Consider the following 12472-nt stretch of genomic DNA (forward strand, 5'->3'; position numbering starts at 1 on the left):
GATACAGTTCTAACTTAAAGCTAAATCTGTAGAATTCACATTTTTTAAAACAATATGAGAACTGAAACGCAGCCATACTTCAAAATTCTCACTTATCCGAATTTTGCAATGCAGTTCTCCACTCAATGTTTACATAAATGCATATATTAGGGGAAGTGTGCATAAAAATGACTATATTGGTAAAATAACATATACAATGCATTATATTAGGAGAAATATTGCTTGCAAAAATGTGTACATTAGTCAAATCTGCATACTAAAAATGTGTTTATTAGGAGAAAACTGCACTACAATGCTGAAGAATTTTCAGTAGGAGTATTTAAAAAACCAAAACCCATGAATTGCTGCAGAAATGTGAACTGAATTTAAGACTGAAGAATTAGAAATTGAGATAACTGAAATAGACAAACCCTTCCATCCCTACCTCCATGCTTTTCTGATTGGCCCTTTTAACTCTCCGCAGGCCACACTGAGTCACACCCCTTCTTGTGAGGGCATACTTCTGAGGATGAATCTTGTTTGCATGGATGGAGGATAGGGAGGGGGATGTAGAAATTAGTGGTGTGCACCAGATTCAGCCAAGTCCCAAGCCAAATCAGGCCTATTTGGAGGGATGTAGGCCTTGACTGAGTCAGGTTGAGTTTTGTTCTCAATATTGTTATATTGAATTTGTCATTTGTGTTCTTATATTTCTGTGGTTTTTTCAAAAAGCAGAATATACATATTAAATAAACTAAACTAATCCTGTTTATAGAGTCTTTGATCTGGACATGCCAAAGTACTGAAACGGGGGCTTCATACATATGAACCATGGGTTGTCATCAACTATGCCCTACTCGGAGTAGACCCATTAAAATCAATGAACCTCAGTTAGTCATGTCTATTAACTCCAATGGGTCTGCTCTGAATAGGACTAGCATTACGTATCATCCCATGGATTCTGGCATGGACCTGTGGCCCCTCCATAATATGGAAGTGGCCTCTGTTAAAGGAAAAGTAGTCCACATAGTATTCTTTAATAAGATAGGCACGAAAAATAGGTTTGAAAATTAAATTATGCTTACTCTTGACTCAAATGGTAAAATCTTTGTTTGGTTTGCATTCCATAGCTGTTTAGAATAGCATTTGGTTATTGGCCCCAGCAAATGTGAATAATATCAAGTATTTGTGGTGACAGCTTTTATTGCATCACTACGTTGGTGACAGTTCATTATGCTCTTCCTCATATATTCTTCAAATATTTTTGATGCTCAGATAACGCGCACATCTGCATTTCTGGATAGTTAAGGTGTGAATAGATTAGAGAGAGAAACTGATTTTGTCCGAAAAAGCCCAGGTGAAACATATTTTGAAAATCTAAGCAATAACCATTTCTCTCTCTCTCTCTCTCTCTCTCTCTCTCTCTCCCCTCTTTGGAAAAAGAATGATCGGCTAGGTTTCAGGTGGGTCACTTTCCAACTATGAATTAAACATTTTCTGTGCACAAATCATTCTCTTTCATGGCTCTTAATTGAAAGGTTGTTACGATTACCAAGAAAGGTGCAGATCTTCAGAGATTCTTTGGAGACAGAGCCCATCCTTTAGAAATTGAATGAAGGAACCAACTGCGAGTGAGAGCCAGAAACAGGGAAAGAATAAAAGACACGAGTGGAATATGTGTGTGAGAGCTTAAAGCATGAATTAAATTCAGCAAGTTTATTATATTGGAAGTTTTAAGTCGTGTGTGTGTGTGTGTGTGTATGTTTAACATAGTCAGTATGTATAATAATAATCCAGCATGGGGACTGATCTTGCCTTGTGTAATCATACTTCTAATGGTTACATCGTAACAAATAGTTTAATAGAATTAGAATAGAATTAGGCATAGTCAGGGGTAATCGGTTAGTAGTAATCAATGTGGTGCCCTCCAGATGTTGTGGACTTTAACTCCCATCAGCCCATCCAAGCATGGCTAATGGTCAGGGATTATGGGAGCTGTAGTCCACAGCATCTGGAGGGCACCATGTTGGCTGCTCTTTGCACAGAGGATGGCTTCAGGACAGGTTCGAGGACTGAAGTCATCTGACATTCTGCATAATACCTCTTGGTGCTTTATATCTCTGTGCTGCCTGTTCCATCCCAATTCATGTTACCAGGTACCATAATTGTGGAGTAGCCATTGCCACATTCCTACTACCGTTTTGATTGTGCACATGCCAAAATGGCTATTAAACAAAAAGAAATATGGAGGCAATCCTTAAGTAAAAACATTTGATGTAGTGTAACCATTTTGACATATTCCTACACACTTCAAAACATTAAGAATAGCAGGGAAGACTTTTTGACAAGTGCTCTTCTTCATTGCCATAGTAGCTTTGTCTCAAAATTTTGTGTCTCTAGGTCAAAAAAAGAAGAAAGTTATGGCCATTTTGGTTTTGCAATATAAGTCACTGGGATTTCCGGAGATTTGCAATATCTGGATTTTGATCTGGATTCAGATCCTAATCAGGTTGCATAGGGTCCGAATCTGTCCAGACCGTATTGGGCCTGATCTGTATCTACAAATTGGACCCATAAATCAGATAGGTGGGCATGAGCACAGTTCCAATTTAATAATGCAGAACTCATGAAACAAACTATATGTGTAAAAGCTGAATGTTGAAAGATTCAGGACAGACAAAATAAAGTACTTTACACAGCACATAGTTAATGTATGGAATTTGCTCTCACAGGAGGCAGTTATGACTACTACCAGCTCGGATGGCTTTTAAAAAGGATCAGACAAATACAGTAGGGCCCCGCTTACTGGCGCTTTGCTTACCGGCGTTCCGCTAATGCGGCGGCTTTCATTCCCCGCTTTAAAGCCAATTTTGCGGCATTTTGGCATCATTTTCGCTCGACGTGCCCCATTATACTCAATGGGGTTCCTCTTTATGGCGATTTCCGCTTTATGGCGGGGGTCCGGAACGGAACCTGCCGTATAAGTGGGGCCCGCCTGTGCATGGCTACCAGTGGCTACTATCCATGATGGCTATGCTCTGCTTCCACCATCGCAGGCAGTATGATTCTGAGTATCAGTTGCTGGAAACTACAAAATGGGAGAGTGTGCTTGTGCTCAGGTCCTACTTGTGGGTTTCCCATTGGCCATCTGGTTGACCAATGTGAGAACATGATGCTGGAAGAGATGGGCAATTGGCTTGATTCAGCAGGCTCTTATATTGAAGTTTAATTTATCAGTGGTTTTGTTCTAGGCAGATACAGTGAAAGCTCTTGAAAATCAATTAAAGTTGAAATACATGGAACACAAAGTTTAATAAATCTAGAATATATGAGGAACATTAAAATTATCTACTGAAAATCTGGTTTCAGCAATAATTAGTTACAGATCTACTTTCTTAATAAAATAATGCATGAAGAATTTAGTCAGGCAACTTACCCTGCATTAGTGACATCAACTTATTTAACATAATATATATCTTTGTGATAAATACAGAAAGTTTTTTTATCTTTGTCATATCAAATAAAACCTTTTCTTCCATTAACTGTGACTGCCACAGTGGTGTTAGTAGTAATGGTTTAATCATTTTCCATTACAAGGTCTTCCACATAGTGTAAAATAATGACACATCCTTCCTTCCCTCCCCCCCTCACGCACACCTTCTAAAGTTATCTATTAATAATCAATTATCTCCTTAAATATTAGACAGATGCCACATCTGTTATTCTTTTGGTGCCTAAGGAAAACCTTCCTCTTTCAACAACCCTTTTAAGTAGAGACCTTATCCCAGTCTGCATCTGTGTTGGAATTGTTTTTTAAGGTGTTTTCAAAGCTTTATTTAAAAAAAAATATTTTATTTTAAAATATTTTAAAGTCTGTTTCATGATGTTTTATAGTGATTTTGTTGTTTTTGTTTGCCGCCCTGGGATTCTGTTGGGAGAAAAGGTGGAATATAAATGTAATAAATAAATAAATTCTTTCGTTACTGAGGCTGACAAAACTAAACATATGCTTAAGTACCTTGTAGAACAGAAATTGGCTGGTAGTGAACATTTCTTGTTATATTTTATTTTATTTTATTAATGTAAATCCTTTGACATTCTGTATTTTAGAAATTGGAAATCCATTGGCAACCTATCCTTTCCCTTTAATGCAAAAGTTATTTAATCAATTTTAATGGTGTGTTTCATCTCCAACTTATCTATGTTGAATTGATACACACATGACAAAATCACAAGTGTATTTGAGCCAAGGTGCATAAACACTTATGCAGTGGAGATAGAATGTTTCTGAGCAGTGTATATTGGCCCCTTCTCCATGCATGTTGAGTAAACTGGAGGTAGCTTTGGACCCCAGTGTTTTTTTTGTTGTTGTTTCCAGAAGGAAAATGGTAAGTGGTAACTGACTGAAATTTGGGGGTGTTGTATGGGTGACAATTCATGTAGGTCTACTCATGTGTAAGTTACTACAACCCAGTAGGTCTACTCATGTGTAAGTTACACAATAAAAGGCAGAATTTGCCCCCAGGGATTTTTGCTGGGGTTTATTTTGAACCCAGGAGGTTGTTTCCAGAAAGAAAATGGTAAGTGGTAACTGGCTGAAATATGAGACATTGCACAGATTACATTTCCTAAAATGACATCCCTGTAGGTCTGCTTATGTGTATATTACACAATGAGAAGAGTACCTGGGTTGAAAAGTACCCCCCAAATCTGCATGAAGGTTAAAGTTTTTATTTTGAGAGTGTGGTAAATTCTGTTTTGTTGTATTTATTTTCTTTTATTGTTTTTAAGTCTTATTTCATATTTCAATTGTTCTTTTTAATTATTTATTGTAAGCCTCCTGGAGAACTTTATATTTCTTAGATATATTTCTTAGATAAATTCTGCTTGTATTGTATTGCACTGAAAGGAGGATGCATGTATTTATAATATTCTTTAATTACCGAGACTTTTTTTTTTTTGCTTCATTAGTTTAGATAGGTATTTTGGTCCCTTGAATAAAGTTTCTGCCATCTATAGTCTAGACCAGCCAATTAACACCTCTTAACAGCTATTAAAGAGGATAATTGCCTGCTGTTATACTCACATTTTAAAAGCTAATTACAGACAATTTAGTCTTCATAAACCCAGCCCTATCTCCAGGTATGTTGGCCCTGCTATGGATGGCAAAGTGAACTGAAACAAGCATTTCTAATAATAGTGATCATCAATGTATCACTTTACATCTGCAAGGGACTTAACAATCATCTCATTAATCTTCATTACATTCTCGTGATGTAGGCAGAGAGATATTATTATTAGTATTCCTCCTTAATGGGATAAGAATCGAGGCTTAGAGATGGTGGGTCTAAAGAAATGGATATAGGCCCTTGCTCAAATTCCAGCCTAAGTCTTGGATCTGCAATATGGCTGTTGAAGATTCAGCCCCAAAATTCTTCCCAGCTCACAGGTGCACATGGATTGATGGCAGCCCAGTACACCAGAAGGTGGCATCATACTTTAAAGCCATAGGAAGAGCTTGGGAAAGGGCAGCTGGGAAAAGAGCCTAAAACCAGTGAGTGGGATTGCCAAGGGTGGAGATCTAGATCTTACATAGCTGGGATGACTGGGATAAACAGGGAGGAGCTAGGATAGTAGGGAGGGACTAAATTAGTTCAAAGGCATCGGGGTAGAGGGTTTCTGTCCATTTCCAGCATTAGGATGATGATGATGATGATGATGATGATAATCAACTATTATTATTATTATTATTATTATTATTATTGATATCGTACCCTTCCAATGCTCAGACCAGCTTCAGAAACAGTCCCAGTTGACCTTACTCAGCCATCTCTTGCTCAGCTTCACTCCCTCAAGAGCAGTGTATGACAAATAAATGCAGCAGTCTAATAACAATAGTTTTGTTTTTTTAAAGTATGGAAACAAGCTTGGCAGATAAAAGCCTCAAAGGGGGTTCCACCATGTAAAACATCATCTGCCTAGCAAGATAAAAGCTTTAGGATGATCTGAGTGGAGGCACAGAGCTGTTGTCCTAGCACTGGCATTGCTGCTGCTTACCAGCACAGTGGTAGGGTGGAGTAGGGTGGCAGCAAGATCAGGGCTGCATGGATGCACCGTTGGGGTCACCAGATTGGTTCCACTGGTGCATCCACATAGCCTCAACTTTGCCACCACCCTGCCATGCTTCAGCCCCACCCAGATAAGATGCAGAGACTCTGGTATTGGCAGGATGCTTCTGCCCTACCAGATACTGATCCTGTTGATGGCTGATCCTGTTGATGGATGTTCTACCAATTGCACAGAAGTCACTGGCAACCCCATGTCAGAGGAGACCAAAGGCATTCCCCTGAAGGTTTGTCCCCATTGCAGCCTGAACCTTTTCCACAACTGAAAGGGGTGGGGGTTTGGCTGGAGGTTCTAACTGTATTCTTCCCAGCAAAGAAACTAGGAAGGGGAATCAGACATTCCTAGAAATGAGAATAATTGCTCAATGAGTTCTGGTTTTCATGACCTGAGTTGTCCTTTTGTGGGAAGAATAGAGCCAACAGTTGATCTTAGGTATAGCAATGAGATACATAGGAAGATGTGGTCCTTAGGTCAGCTGCAAGCAAGCCATTTAGGGCTACAGAGGTTGAACCAGCAACTTGTTGCTTGAAGACAAAAGGAAATCACTGCAGATGCAGGAACATTCACTTCTGAGATTTCTGGCATCCTTGCTCTGTTAGGAGATAGTGCGGAATATTGCAGGCTAACTAAACAGTCATCAGGGGCTGCTACATGTGGAGTGCAGTACACAAGGGCATGCAAAATTGCCAATAAGTTGATGCCAAATACACATGTGAAACACAGAAACACAGGAAGCTGCTTTATACAAGTCATAGCATTGATTATTATTATTATAGACTCATTGTCTAAACCAATCATTAGAAACTCTCCAGGATTTCAGAAATGAATCTTTCCCAGCCCTATCTGCTGTGGAGTTGGTGAAAGGCAGGGCTAACCACTGCTGCAGACTGGAATTACAGACAAAGCAATTAATTCAAGAATATCCCAAGGCTGTGGACATAAGTGACCCAAAGAAGCCAAATGTCACCACCTACACGTATATCCAACACATGAGTTACAGCACCTGCATGTCCATTCGTTTAGTCTTCCATAAACCCATGTTTCACTCAGCTTGTTTGCATCCAGTTGTCAAATGCTGGTCAGATATTGAAGGAGCACCAAGCCTGCAAGCCTTCTATCGTGTTATGTTCTTGTATTAACGAGCCTTCAGCAAGCTAAACTTTCTCAATCCATGTGAATTGACCTTCTGTTTCGTAATCTGTGAAGGTTCCCTTATTAAATACAGCCTGGATAAGATCTCACTCAATATTAAACTCACACAATTGTCTCAAAAGAAAAATAAAAACGCTCAAACATATTTTCCTCATTGGAAAGGAGAACCATAACTTCAGATAAAACTGGATCAATGATAATGCACATTAAATGAATAGCTGAGGAATGGACGGTTTGCTTTGTAAATTGGAATCTTATTAGCTTGCATGGATTATGGTGACTGATAAGTGGGGAAAATAATTGGTTCCTTTTTCTCTCTGACTTGGTGGTGATCACCTCACCAATCACATTAGACAGTGAGTCCTTTAGTGCACCCACACCTGGGGTCAAACTGGGTTGTCACCCACTTCATGCATAGCCACACCCTCATCCCAGCTTGCATACATGAGAGGTGTTCTGGTTCCAGTGCAGCCTCAATTACCTTGGCCCTCTGCCGCAGTCACTCCATGGCAGCCTTCTGCAGCCACTGTCACGCAAGTGGCTCAACCTTTGCCCCTCCCTCCTGGGGTGTAGCCACAGTGCGACTCATCACTCCTTTTGGGAAACCATTTTCTCCAGTCTACCAGAGAGAAGATTTGGAGGGCCGAATATGTAAATATATTCACACATGTTGTTCCATGAATCTGAGGTTAAAGTAAGGACTGGGAAGACTCTAAGGACAAGGAAGGGGCCAAAAAGAAAAAAAGGCGTAGTCTTGCCCAATTATCTGAATGCATACAGTGTCTATTTGGGTGTAATGATGTAGTCATGTCTCTAGAGAGACTTACTGATGATCAAATATCAAGTCATCATCCATAGGGCTGCCTGGGGTTTTGCTGGTACCGCATGGTTGCAGTATGATGACAATTTTAGTCAAAAGGCTGCCCTCAATGCCGCAGTACATTGGGACATTGAACATCACAGCTTGTGACTCTGCTGTATGATACTCATGTGCCCTGTTCAGAGTGAGAGGGCTGATAGTGGCTACCTATTGGTGAGCGCGCAGGCGACAGCTCCCGGCAGCAGCAAGGGACCGCAGCGGGTTCATTCCCACCAGGTTTGCTGGAGCTACAACAGCTCAGGTCAGTGTACCCATCACCCTTGCCACTTCAAACATGCCTGCAGTGTCTACGGGGGCAGGGGGGGACATCCCAGCTCAAGCTGCACTAAGGCCTGGTAGACAAAGCAGGTTGGGGGATATATATCTGATTGCATTGTGCTTGCTTTCATTGCAGTTGTTTTTTTGTTTTTGTAACAACTTCTAATTTTGTTTTATTACTTCTTATGAATATTATTTCTATTATATTTTTAATATTTTGCAATTACTAGTATTAATATTAATATTAACATTAATATTAACATTAATATTAACATTAATATTACTACTACTACTACTAATATGGTCCTTAATGTCCACAGCCATGCAGATATTGCTAACAGAAGAAGAGAGAGGAGACAGAGTGATGGGGTGATGGGCTTGAATCCTAAGAGATCTAACATTTTAGCTCAGCCATTAAGTTAAGGAGTGACTTTGGACCAATCATAATATTTCCATCATTTCTTAGTAAGGTATCAGTGGCGACCTCCCAATGTTGTTGTGAAGGTGAACAAAATATAGGGTTTATGAAGACCTTTGTATATTTAAAGTCGCATAGAAAAGGTTTAATCATAAATCTGTTTTTGTCTTTTTTTAAAATCATGAGACTTACAGAAGTAAATGCTTACTGCTGGTACTGTTTATAAGAAAATGGTGCTGAGACAGAAATGTTTCAATTGACAATGCAGCTTCTGCAACGATGGCAAAGACACAATGTTTTTAGTCTATGTACCATGGGCACTATGTATGGAGCAATCATCCAATTCTCATGTTAATCAAACTCTAGAAAGACAAAAAAATATTATACTTTAACGTCATAACCAATAAGTCAGTCATTCAGCTGAATCTTTGTGGAGGGATTAGACTGACACTGCAGCTTTGCAGGTGTTCTTCAGCAGAACAAATAGTCTAATACAGAGCTACAGCCATGAATATATCCAGGGATTTTTGTAAAGTGTGTTTTGTTCAGAAGATAGAATAAGCTGTACATAACAAGGGATTCAAATCCCACCACTTCATCAATAACATTCAAAGGAGAAAGAAACAATTCAGAGCTGAGAGAAAATAGTCTCCCAAAATTCTCCAGACATTTCATTGAGGGCTCCTTATTCAAAGGTAGTGATTTTTTTTTGGGGGGGGGGATTTCTAAATATTCTCAGTGGGGAAAATTCTCTGACTTTTTCAGGGATGGGATCTCTTTATGAGCAGCAAGAGAACCATCACTTTTTTTTCTGTTTACTTTTTTGCTATGCCCACCAGCAGCAGAAACAATTCTAGAAGCTCCAGTGGACACCAAATGCAACGGCTAGAATGCTAATAGGGGCAGACAGCCAACAGTGTGTAACAATTCTGCTCAAACATCTGCACTGGAAGCCCATATCATACCAGGTTAGGTTCAAGGCTCTTGTGATGATATACAATCCCTTGAGCAACTTGGGTCAAGGATACTTTAAGGAACATCTGAACCATTATATCCTATCCTGATCTCTGAGATCACCTGGAGGAGCATGTTACTTGTCCCCTGTGTTACAGATGCCAGATGTTACCGAAGAACATAAGAAAAACCTGCTGGATCATGTCAGCGGCCCATCTAGTCCAGCAACCTGTTCTCACATTGGCCAACCAGTTACCTATGGGAAGCCAGAAGCAGGACCTGAGTGCAAAGAGCACTCTCCCCACCAGCAGTTTCCAGCAATTGGTATTTGAAAGGACACTGCCTCCACCTATGCAGGCACAGCAGAGCTATCATGGCTAGTAGCCACTGATAGTCTTTTCCTCCAGTTAAAGTTAGCTGATTAGTGTTGTTACACTCTTCCACACAGATTCAGCAGGCATTTTCATTTTTGACTTTCAGGTGTTTCTTGAAGACTTACAGTAGGGCCCAGCTTTTCTGTGGCCTGCTTTTCACATTGACTTGTGAAGAATTATCAATACATTGGCACAGTCATTAACCAAAATGGAGACAATAGTCAAGAAATCAGAAGAAGGCTAGGACTGGGGAGGGCAGCTATGAGAGAACTAGAAAAGGTCCTCAAATACAAAGATGTATCACTAAACATAAAAGGATAATTCAGACCGTAGTATTCCCGATCTCTACGTATGGATGTGAAGTTGGACAGTGAAAAAAATCAACTCAGTTGAAATGTGGTGCCGGATGAGAGCTTTGCGCATCCCATGGACTGTGAAAAAGAGAAATAATTGGGTGTTAGAACAAATTAAACCAGAACTGTCACTAGAAGCTAAAATGATGAAACTGAGGTTATCATACTTTGGACACATAATAAGAAGACATGATTCACTAGAAAAGACAATAATGCTGGGGAAAACAGAAGGGCGTAGAAAAAGAAGAAGGCCAAACAAGAGATGGATTGATTCCATAAAGAAAGCCACAGGCCTGAACTTACAAGATCTGAACAGGGTGGTTCTTGGAGGTCACTGATTCATAGGGTCACCATAAGTCGTAATCCACTTGAAAGCACATAACTACAACAACAACAAGGCCCCACTCATATGGCACTTGTTCCACTTTTACAGCTTTTTTCAGCATGATGCGCTCAGCAGCTGAGCGTTGGGAGCCATTTTATTGATGGAGTTCTGCTTTTCAGTAATTTTTGTTTTTTGGCGGGGGTCTGGAATGTAACCCGCCATATGAGTGGGGCCCTACTGTTTTTCAAAAGTCTGGCAGACCTTTTGCAGCTTTTTGCTTCTTTAACCCAACTAATCATTTTGATGATTGTTTTGTACTGCATTTAAATGTTTTTATGTTGTTGTACACCACCCTAGTGTTTTGAAAGATACTTTTGTAAATCAATAAAATAAGAAGCAATAGCAGAGCTCCTGCAGTGGCAGCCTAGCTACCAGTTTGTATAATAGTTATGGTACTCACCAGAAATGCCTGCAAGACGCTGGGTATCTCTGTTCCATCTTTAACGACAACAGACGATGCTAGGAATACGCAACGAAAATACAGGCAGTCGGAAATTACTCAATTCTATAAAATTGAAAATAAAAGCAGTAAAGGAAAGGAATTTAACGACCCTTTATTATGTTACTCTCCAGATACTGAATTCGCCACAACTGCACAAGATATCTCTTTAACTAGCTCAGTATCATTAAACCAATGGTGGGAGGATTCTCAAGGTCTAAGTTCTGCGAATGAGCTAAGCCTCACAGTACATCTCCCCCTTAAAGCTTCCGATACATCCCTTCTAATTGATGAAATAAACAAGGCTGATTCTATTCCTGTTAAAGACTCCTCTCTACAGGACAATCTAACTGAGCTCTCAAAATCGGACTTTTCAAATATCCCAATAATTCATAATGATAAGGCATCCCGACATAATCTGTCTAATGAATGCAACCTGCATAACCTGTTTAATTCAGTAAGGAGCAGCGTTGAATTGTTGCATGGGTCTTCGTTCCTTAGTGTAATAGATAGACCCCAAGACGCTTCTTGCAAGCCAAAAGATTTTACATCTTCCCCATCAGAAATTAGTCCAACAATTTTAGGATGGTTATTTATGTTGGCTAATGACCTCGTTTCTATCAAGTCTTCTGTATTAGAATCAAAGAACTCGCTAGCAGAATTAGTTAACATATTTCGGCACAATGTTCCTGATTATACGAAGGACAAGCAGTCCATTCTCTCACATTCTCCTCTACAAACAAAACGTGGGATGCGAAGTAATTTTAATTCCTGTACAAATACTAACAAGAAAAAAACTAAAAAATCAAACCGCAAATGCAACTCTTCACAACGACGTAAAGGGAAGAAAGCGAGCAACCAGAAATCCTCCAAGCCCCCCGTTAGGGGGAAAATGAATTTCAAGAAACTTTTTGCACATATGGACCAAGCAAAAAATATAACTAAATCTTTAAGTGATAGCAAAGTTTCTCTGAAGTCTACACAAAGCAAAAAAAATTTAAATTCCCAACCTGATCAACAAAACTTTCTACAGTCTGATCATCAACTCTTGCCTTCCAACCCTTTACAACCTCCTTCCTTTGGCAAAGTTCCCATGAAGTCTACACAAAGTAAAAAAAAAAAATCAAATTCTCAATCTGACCAACATAATTTTC

Source organism: Rhineura floridana, chromosome 7, assembly GCF_030035675.1.
Source record: "Rhineura floridana isolate rRhiFlo1 chromosome 7, rRhiFlo1.hap2, whole genome shotgun sequence".
Taxonomy (NCBI): domain Eukaryota; kingdom Metazoa; phylum Chordata; class Lepidosauria; order Squamata; family Rhineuridae; genus Rhineura; species Rhineura floridana.